Raw genomic sequence first — 10,454 nt, 5'->3', positions numbered from 1 at the left:
AATATCAAATACTAAAATATGCTTACAAACAAAATGGAAATAAGACTAGCTCGGGTGATGGTAGCTTATCTCTGAGAAGAGATGTGGTAGCTACATGCCTCTGAACTATGTTACAATGAGGCTTGAAGGCCTATGTATTATTTAGAAACAATGGAAAACCCTAAACATCCAAAAATCTAACCCAAGGAGATGAGGCGCCAAAACTTTGGGCCCCGTATGAGTAAATTGGTACATAAACTTCCCAGGGTCATAACTTTGGCATACGATCTCCGTTTGACGCAAAAATACCTCGTTAGAAATATTTATCCGAGTAATACAAATTTCTAGTGACCAACATTGGTTAATAACGAATGTTAGTCCTTGTTTTCCCAAGAAACTTCGTTTAGGGCCTCAAAACGGCTCTTGAAGTTCACGACGCGAAAAACTGCGAAAAATAGTAAATTGCGCTACAATTAAGGAAACTAAAAAGCTAAAAGAGACAATGTTGGGATTCCAAGTGGAAAAGGTGGGTGGAAACCAACATCCACCTAGATCACATCCCTGGTGGCCTCTCTCCTTAGTTGCTCCATTTACTTGTCGACCTCTAACCGGACTTGGTTATTATATTTAACATCGGTGAGGGAACTTGCATCTGTTCACTCTCTTCCTTAGTTGTTGGTTGTTTTGTTCATCAAACTATATTGTCTCTATTTTCTTTTTCATTTCCCTTGCCTTTGTTCTTATTTTTGCTTCTTCTTCACTTCTTGTTCTTTCCTTCTATTTTTGTTCTACTTGCTGTAGTCTCAGTTTTGCTACCTACAAGCTCTGCTCTTCTCTCTTCATGTGCTTTGTTGTCTATGTCCTCTGCTTCCTTTTGCTTCTTCTGTTAAAGCCTCCTGCATGAAGATTGAATATTCTTTCTCTCTGCAGCTTTGTTCTCCCTTTATTATGTCATTAATTTCCTATTTTCCTAATCTTTTACTGGCTTGCTTCCTTTTGCCATTGCTACTCATTTTGCTACCATGTTAGTGTTGATTCATTTTCTATAAAAAGTTGAGTGTCTGCATGTATTGACAATTTAACTAGCACTTGCTCAAATTTCCTCGGTACTAATTTTAGTGGTATTTCTTGAAGAAGCTCTCTTTGGTGCCATGGTATAATAACTGCTAGAGAGAAGTGCTTCATGAGTGTGGTACCTGTGAGACATAATAGACACTCATGGAAAGAAAACATTAGCTCTTACAAATATAACTTCACAGTATGATCAATCAGCAACCAGGGCATCTAATGAGAGGAATTGCATAATTTTGACTGACAAGGGAGACTGATTGACTGTGGTAACTATGTATTGCACAGTACTAACAGCCAGTGTGGAAGCTTGATGACTGGAACTGCACAATGCATAATTCAGTCTAGCTCATGGTTTGGGAGAGACTGTGCATTGCATAATCTCAATGAACAAGCTAGGAGAATGGGTCCTAGAACTTCACAGTGCATAGTTGGAGACAAACCAAGATAGGCTCTGTGCAATTCCATAAGTCAAGGAAGAGGACTTGAGCTCATAGATTGCGCAGTACATGCAATGAGATGTGAGATCCAAGTAAGGGGAACCCAAACTGGTTCATGGGGAGTGTGAAAAGAATAATATATGAAGGACTATGTGAGGATGAGTGCATATTTGATGAAATGTATATGTATGCATGTAAAACAAGTGCAACAATGGATCAAATTGAAGGAACATGAAGCATGCGAAAGGAGTCGTTGCAAAGGTGACCATTGGTGCAAAACAAGAAAACTCATGTGACACTTGAGAAAGGAAATTTATAACTTGGAACAACACTTCTATAAGTTAAAACACCAACAGTCATTAAACAAATTGAGTGAAACAACACTCTAAGAAGCTAAACAAACAAAAGCAACAAAAAAAGTAGCAAAAGGCAATAAAAGAAAAACTCACCCTGAAAAACGATGACAATGCTTCAAAGGCTCCTTGAGCTCCTAAGGAAGCTAGAGCTTGATGATTGAATGTATAAGTGAACTCTAGAAGCATCCATTATATAGATTTTAGCAAAATGGAGTTCATGATGCATATGCTTGAGATTACGGACAAGAATGACACTTGGCGGGAACTTCTATATATGGCAATGTGTCACCTTTGGGAAACTAATAACAAATCCCTACTGCCTAGGGGTGATTTTCCTCTTATCTTCTTGATTTTAAGTAAAAATGCTATGCACTACCTAGAAATATTTCACAGTTCTGGGAAGGACTAGCTAACTCTCTTGCTCATGCACTTAGTAGTTTCTGAGAACAGTAGGTTCTGCGCAATTTCTGGGGTAAGTGGCTCTGGCTACCTCTAAGGCTCTATGAAATTTCCTAGCTGAAGGCAGGTTGTCAGCTAGCTCTATGAAATTCTGGAGATGAAGGCTCACTTGCTGGCTTGGACTAGTCTGCGCAGTTTTGCAGCTGAAGACAAGCTTCTAGCTGGGTCTGCGCAATTTTCAAGCTGAGGCTCACTGCTGGGTTGCATTGCGCATTTCCTGAGAGAAAGGATGGTTTCCCTCAAGGATTGCACTGATCATCAAGGCAGTGCTAGAACTGTTTTATAACCAAGTGAAGAGGTCAGATTATGGTTAGACAACAAAGCAAGTAAGAAAACACAAGTTGTAAAGTGAAAGACAAACTCAAATAAAAGCACAAGTACCTGGGTCAATGTGAGACAAGCTACTGAGATTTTAGTAGGGAGGCTCCAAAACAAAGTGAAGGAAAAATTTTGGAGGGTGGTTGTAGCTGCTACAACATGGCTACACAAGAAGGCCATCAAGAATACCCCAGGAGGAGCGGAAGGTAAAGCTATTACTTCACAATTTGAGCTGGATTTCACCCTTATTGCTTGCATGGTGACATCGGTAATGGGTAGTCTTTGGTATCTGGATACTGGAGCTTCATTCCATATGATTGGCAATAAATAATTCTTTAGTGACTTTGAGGAGAAGGACCTCTAGATGCACATCGAAATGGGAAATGATGGGAGGTATTGCACGACCAACATCAGTACGGTTACCTTTAAAAGGGAGTCTAGTTCTCCTCTCACATTAAAAGATGCCATGTATGTTCTAGGTTTGAAGAATATTTTGGTTTCAGTTGCCATTTTGGAGGATTGTGGCTACTATGTGATATTTAGAAAAGGAAAGTTTTTCCTTCGTCACATAGCCTTAGGAAAAGTGAAGTGGATCAGAGTTTGGGTGAAGAACCTCTACAAATTGGATGTATAAGATTGTGCTGCTTTGAGAAAAAATGCAGAAAAGGTGCAGAGATGAGCAATTGATGAGTTGTGGCATAGAATATTGGGTCACTTGCACCATGGAGCCTTGAAGATCATGCAAAAAATTCCTACTAGACTTCCCAAGGGTACACTATAACAGAGAGACACATGCAAAGGACGTACATTGGGGAAGTACACCAAAGCTACCTTTCATGACAAGAACAATTGAGCAAAAGTGATCCTGGAAAGAGTTCACTTAGATGTGTGTGGACCGTTCTCAAGAGCCTCCACGGAAAAGCATAGGTATTATGTAATATTTGTATATGATTTTTCTCGTAAGTATTGGATTTTCTTCATGCGGAAGAAAGATCATACATTTACTATATTTTGTGAATTTAAAGAACTTATTGAGAAAAACACTGGTAGGAAGTTTAAATCTCTTAGGAGTGATAATGATGGAGAATATTTGTCGAATGAATTCAATAAATTTTGTGCATCAAAAGGAATTTTACAAGAGTTAATAGCACCCCATAACCCACAACATAACGTAGTGGCTGAAAGGAAGAACAAAAGTACTGTGGGAGATGCACATCAACTGTTACATGATCAGGGCCTACCGTTGCACTTGTGGGATGAAGCATGAAACACAGTTGTATATGTGTAGAACAGAAGTTCTCATCAAATTCGCAGGATGAGTACACTAGAAGAAGATTTTTCTGGTAAGAAACCAGATGTGGCACACTTCAGGATCTTTGGTTCATCCGTTTACTGTCATGTTATCAAGGATGGAAGGAAAAATCTAGAACCAATCGCTGAGTTAGGCATATATGTGGGGTACCCTGATGCACCTCACAACAATCGAGTGTACCTTCCATCTCACAAGATGACAATAGTTTGTAGAGATGTGAAGGTCGATGGAGAGAACACCATGAGATGTTATACTGAGGGCAAGCTTTATTTTCATGGAGAACAAAAGATTTTAGCTCCAAAAGAATAATCTGAGGATGATGTGGAGTAGCCACATGCAGAGGAGTAGAAAGTGGAAGCACCCACTCATTTAAAGACTTCGAGAGATGGAATGAAGCACACCAGATAGGTTGAAAGATTGATGCATGATGCTAAAGAGAATGTGGGAGCACCCACATCATAGCGCGGGCAGAGGACATCACCAGATTGGTACACTAGCTACATGCCTCTGATGAGCGAAAGTGTATAGATTGAGCCATCCTCATTCGTGGAAGTAGTGTAGAAACAATTATGGGTTGATACCATGGTTAAGGAGTATGACTCCATTATTAGAAACATTTTTTGGGAAGTGGTCCCAAGACCATCAGACAAGTCAGTGGTGAGTTTTAGATGGCTTTACAAGGTAAAGCAAGTAGTAGATGGGAATGTGGAGAAACAAAATGCTATATTTGTGGTCAGAGGGTTCTTTGAGGTGGAGGGAATTGATTACGAGGAGACCTTTTCTCTAGTAGAAAGGTACTCTTCAATCATGTATATTTTATCACTTTCAGTGCAGATGGGATGAAAGATACATTAGATGGGTGTGAAGACAACTTTCCTCAATGTATGGTTGAGGAAGAGGTGTAAATTCAGCAGCCGAAAGGATTTGAGACCTTCAATAGAGAGTCACATTTATCTCAAGCGAGTCCTGTATGGATTGAAATAATCACCCCGTTCTTGGTACACCAGGATTGACAGTTATTTCACCAAGTTGGAATTCACCAAAAGTGAAGCAGATGCAAACCTTTACCATATTGTGGTTGAAGGTAAATTATTGATTTTAGTATTATATGTCGATGATTTAATTATAACAGGTGATGATAAGTTGGTAAAATCTTGTAAAGAGGATCTTGCAAGAGAATTCGAGATGAAGGACCTGGGGCTCATGCATTATTTCCTTGGTATGGAAGTATGACAAGGAGATGAGGAACTATTTGTCTCTCAAGGAAAGTATTCCAATGAAATACTGAAGAAGTTCCACATGGAGAGAAGAAAACCCATTGAGACTTCTCTAGTAGGGAATTGGAGGAGAGAAGATGCTACTTCAGGTGAAGTAGTGGAGGCTACTATTTACAAGTAGCTTGAGGGTTCACTTATGTATTTGGTGAACACATGATCAGGGATATGTTTTGCAGTTAACCAACTTAGTCAATAAATGGTTAGGCCAACCAAACTCTATTGGAAGGTAGATAAACATGTGTTGAGATACCTCAAAGGTACCACTTAGTTTAGTCTTTGGTATAAGTGGATAGAGGGAGTGAAGCTTCAAGGCTTCACAAATGCATATTGGGAAGGGAGTCAAACCAAAAGGAAGAGCACATTAGGGGGAATATTTAATATTGGGTCAACAACAGTTTCTTGGTACAACAGGAAGAAGAGATTAGTTGCACTCAATTAAGAAGAAATAGAGTACATGGTTGCTAGATGAGGAAGATCCTTGTTGGGTTACTTGCTTAGCAGATGGATCCTATAGTGATTTATTATGACAATTAGTGTTGTATCAAATTCTTTGAGAATCTAGTTTTTCACTATTGTTCCAAGCATATCGACATTCGGTATCACCATCTACGAGATTTTGTGTAGAGGCGAATCATGTTGCTACAGTAAATTCCTATAGAAGAACAAGATGCAAATATTTTAACAAAGGAATTTTCAATATGCAAATTCAAGTTTCACAGAGGGAGGACCATGGTAACAGATAATCCCTTTTTTATTGGGAGGGAGTATTCTAAATGAAACAAGAAAATTTTAATTTATTTTTTTCCTTGAATTAAATTGGGAATAAAATTGTAATTCCACATCTCATGACAACTTTATTAGTTATCTAAGTTAATTTGACTTAGTTGGCTCAGTTAATTCGAGTTGAGGGTCTAACTTGAGTAGTGTAGAGTGTCTCCTACATTATAGGAGCCCTAGTTGAGTTTATTTTGAGTTGTAATTAATTAATTTAGTCTAATTGAGTTAAAATTAGTTAAACTAGTTCTAATTGTTCAAGGAACTAGTGGGAGGTCTAGTAGTGTGGTGCTTCCTATAGCATAGTGTGGTGTTGCTTGCAGTGATAAACCAGTAAACTGATGATTCACTAAAAAATAACTCATTCATGTCAGATCTGAGAGTTACCCAGTTGAGATTGGATTTCAGGGATAGTGTAATATCAGTTGTATAATCACCTGATTTGTACAGGTGGTGCATGTAGTCAGAGGAAGGCCTATGAGGCTTGCACAATTCCTATTGAGGAATTTCCCTAATTAATAGGGGGCTAATTCCCAAGGGAACAACGCAAGGAAATAGGTACTTCAAAAAGTAGAAAAATGGTTAAGTATTAGTATGGGATTGTATAGGAAGCTGTGAAACAGATAGAGATAGTGCAGAGGTTGCTCGAGCTTGAGAAAAGCATTGTAATCTCTTTATATTTTTTAACTAATGAAATATACAGATAGCAAGGGTTTTTAGCTATGGCTTTCGCCAGGAAATTATTGTGTAATGTGTTAATTGAATTCTTTCACTTTTATGCTTCGTGGTTTCGTGATCGTTTAATTATTTCCACTGATGAGTAGAGTAGATTGAAGTATATTGTTTTAGTATATTAATTGTTTCTCGGGCTTGAGAAAATCACTGTAATATCTTCATATTTTCTGACTAATGCAATATGAAGATAGGATGGATTTTTAGCTGTGCCTTTCCCTAGGAAATTATTGTGTAATGTGTTGATTGAAATCTTTCTCTTGTATGCTTCATGATTTCACAATCATTTAATTGTTTTTCTTGATTATTAGAGTAGATTCAAGTATATTGTTTTAGCATATTACGATTAGTAGGTTGAATGTACAAGGAATTTCTACAATTTGGTTGTCCAAGGAAGATTGCCATTGATAACGCTCAAGTATTTAAATCAACCAAGTTTATTAATTTCTTCCAGAATTACAATATCATTTTGGGATACTCCACCACTTATTATCCATAGGGAAATGGATTAGCTGAATCTTCAAACAAAACCTTAGTGAGAATTCTAAAAAAGACCATAGCAGAAAATCAGAAAAATTGGGACTCACAGCTAAAATTTGCATTATGGGCTAATAGAGTTACTACCAAGAGATCAACTGGGAAGTCTCCTTTTGAGCTGGTATATGGAACAAATACAATTTTCCTTATCTAATTAGCTATGCCAGTGGCAAAAATCTTACAAGATGCTGAGGAGGAGCCAAATTCTCTAACCAGGAGAATAAATTAGCTGGTGGAGCTACAAGAAAATAGAGGGCAAGTAACCCCTTAATCTAATTAGATATCAGGAAAAGATGAAGGTCCTTTGTCACAAAAGGGAAAAGGATATATCCTTACAGCTAGGAGATTTCGTTCTCAGGTGGGATGTTAGGAGAGAAGATAAAGGAAATCATTGGAAATTTGATCCCCTATGGTTTGGACCCTTAAAGATAGGGGAAAAAAGGTGAAATAACACCTTCTTTCTGGAGAACTTGGATGGTGAAGTGAATGAGATTCTTGTAAATGGGAAGTTCCTCAAGCTCTATTTCCATTTAAAAGGTCTTGCCTTCACTCATTCTAAATACTGATGAGTCATTGTACATACCAGATGTGTTTCTTATATCCTTACTCCTTCTATTTTTACTTTATGCATTCCTGAATAAATTGACTCCATGGCCAAGTTTCAGGCACTAATCTGTAGGTTCTCAATGCATTGATCACAACACATTGTCCCTAGTTGTAGCCGATGTTGTTCCTCTCTTTTCCTTTTCACATTTTATCATGTGGTCTGAACTTTATTTTTATGTAGAGAGGAACAAATTATACCAATGACGTGAAAACAAACAAAATGGATAGATGTTTACTGCACACAAAGTGCACTCAGGCAAGTGCACCATAGTAATCAAAAGATGAAGGTAAACCAAAGGTGGGATCCATTTCTAACAGGAGGTAACATCACATTTAAACTTCAAGCACTTACTTGGTAGATCATCATCCACCACGACCCCACCCTCCCCTAAAAGCATTACAAGGGAGCAACAAGTGCGATTGATATGTCGGCACTACCCCCCGAAGAAGAAAATTTAAACTGGGAAATTAGGCTAATAGACAAGCCAGATTGATTCCTGGGGATCTAAGATTGATCCTCGCTCCCGATTGTCCACCCACCAGAGAGATCGGGACCATGCTCACCACAACACACATGGAGATGTCATTGAAAGCATCAAGTGAGCGTAGCAGTAAAGGTAAAAGGTACCCCCCTCTCTTTATTTTCACGTCACCTTACCAATCCCCTATTGCCACGTGTCACCTCCTCACATGCTCTGTTGATGTCACATTTCTATTTTTCTTTCGCACCCATATAAATCACACTCACTATCCATTTGAATTTAAAAATGTATTATTATAGTTGAGCCCTTCTGTCGCTCTTCCAGACCTTAACATTGTTCGATTGTCAGATAGCATGGAATCGTCCTCAACGTCATTCAACCCAAATTCTCTCGATCACCAGGTAACCCAAAGCCCCACAGCTCAAATTTTTTGTCCTTATGCTAAAAATGAAGAAACCTATGCCAAAAACCCCCAAATCTTGAGAGGTCAGACCCTCTTCGAACATAGAGCCCCTCATGGACAAAGAAGATCAAATTTATGACTCACCCATCCCCTACCACTTGTCAATCTTCGGTTCGACACGTATGACTACCATTTTAAAAAGGAAGACTCTTTCAAGGTAGTAGAGTCAGGGATGTATTACCAAATCACCCCATTTATCTACCATTTCCCCGAGTTTTTTTCCCTAGCTTACTGTAGCCTACGTCGAGGAGAAAAATTATTTCATATCCTCTATTGGAGTTAAAATCTTGGAAATTACTCTAGAATTGATTCAAAAGGCCTTGGTCTATCCAACCTTGCTCAACCTTGAGAAATTTACAGAAAAGAATCTATTTTATAACTATAATGCCCTCCCAACCAACCAACAACAAGCATTTATCAAGATGATTCTAGCCCCTAGCCACCAAAACCTACCCATCTTTGACTCTTTTCTTGTGCCCATGTTTATGCAAGACGTGTAACCTATTCTCATTGTGATTACACTACTATTTAGAGGATAAGGCCACCAACATCACCAAGGCCGCCATAGGGTTTTTGAGAGAAATGATGCAACCAAACCATGTTTTTGATATACCCTCATTCCTAGTTGAATCTATTAAGTTCCAGTTACACCATTTCCCTATTACTAGTTTTTTCAGTACTATTCCATTCTCTTTTATTTGTTTATGTATACCCACATGGATGAATTCGAGTTTTTGGGCCTTAGTCTTATGGATTCCCGCAAATAGAGAAAATATGTTTTTGACTGGGATGTTGTTGTCAGAAAGAAACCCAACAATGAGGGTTATTCTCATTTTATTTCCACCTATATGTCAACAACATATAAAATCATCAATAATGTCTCTCCCCCAAGGATTCTACCCCAACAAAAAACCATCCTCTAGCTCAACAAGGATACCAGGGTGGGATATTGGTACTTGTTTGAGGATTTTACTAAAATTAGGGTTTATGGGTGTGAGATTCCCCCTTACCATTTGCCTATCTTCATGCCCATGAGGATTTTTTCCCTAGATTTCATTCGACAAAGTTTGCATGTTGATCAAATCCACTTCTTCCTTGCCAAGAAGGGCTACATGTTCAAATTAGGCAAACCAATTGGTCCTTTTGTTGTGAATACCAGACAAGCCTTTCAGCAAGTTGAAAACTTATTGAAGGAGCTAAATTTTGAGATGGGAGAGATTTGGCACTATGACCCCCATGGAATCATCTCAAAGAAAAGGAAGAGTATTAATTCCTCTGCTTATGATCATGAATATAGGACTGAACTTGAATGGAAGAATAACTTTGATTCCTAGCCTATTAACATAGAGATGGAAATAAATACTCTAACCTCAAAGGATAAGGCTCAAAACATAAATGTATATGAGGCTGGAGACGTTGAAATGAAGGAAACACACTCAACCAAAAGAGCTAAAACTCAAGGAATAGAGGACAAAGAAATCAAGACCAGATTGACTGAGACAAACTTGAACCAGCTTGGTTTTTAGGTGACATTGGAAAATCCCCCTCAAGCTTCTACTTCCACATCTATAAAGGTAGCTATTTTGGGTTCTGTAGGAATTTATACAACAATGGGTACTAGTTGGGAAGGTCAACTTGATCTAGGAGAGCC

This window comes from Pinus tabuliformis, chromosome J, assembly GCF_031772625.1.
Source record: "Pinus tabuliformis cultivar Carrire ecotype Pingquan chromosome J, CPIR1, whole genome shotgun sequence".
Taxonomy (NCBI): Eukaryota; Viridiplantae; Streptophyta; class Pinopsida; order Pinales; family Pinaceae; genus Pinus; species Pinus tabuliformis.
Note: the sequence above shows the minus strand (reverse complement) of the source record.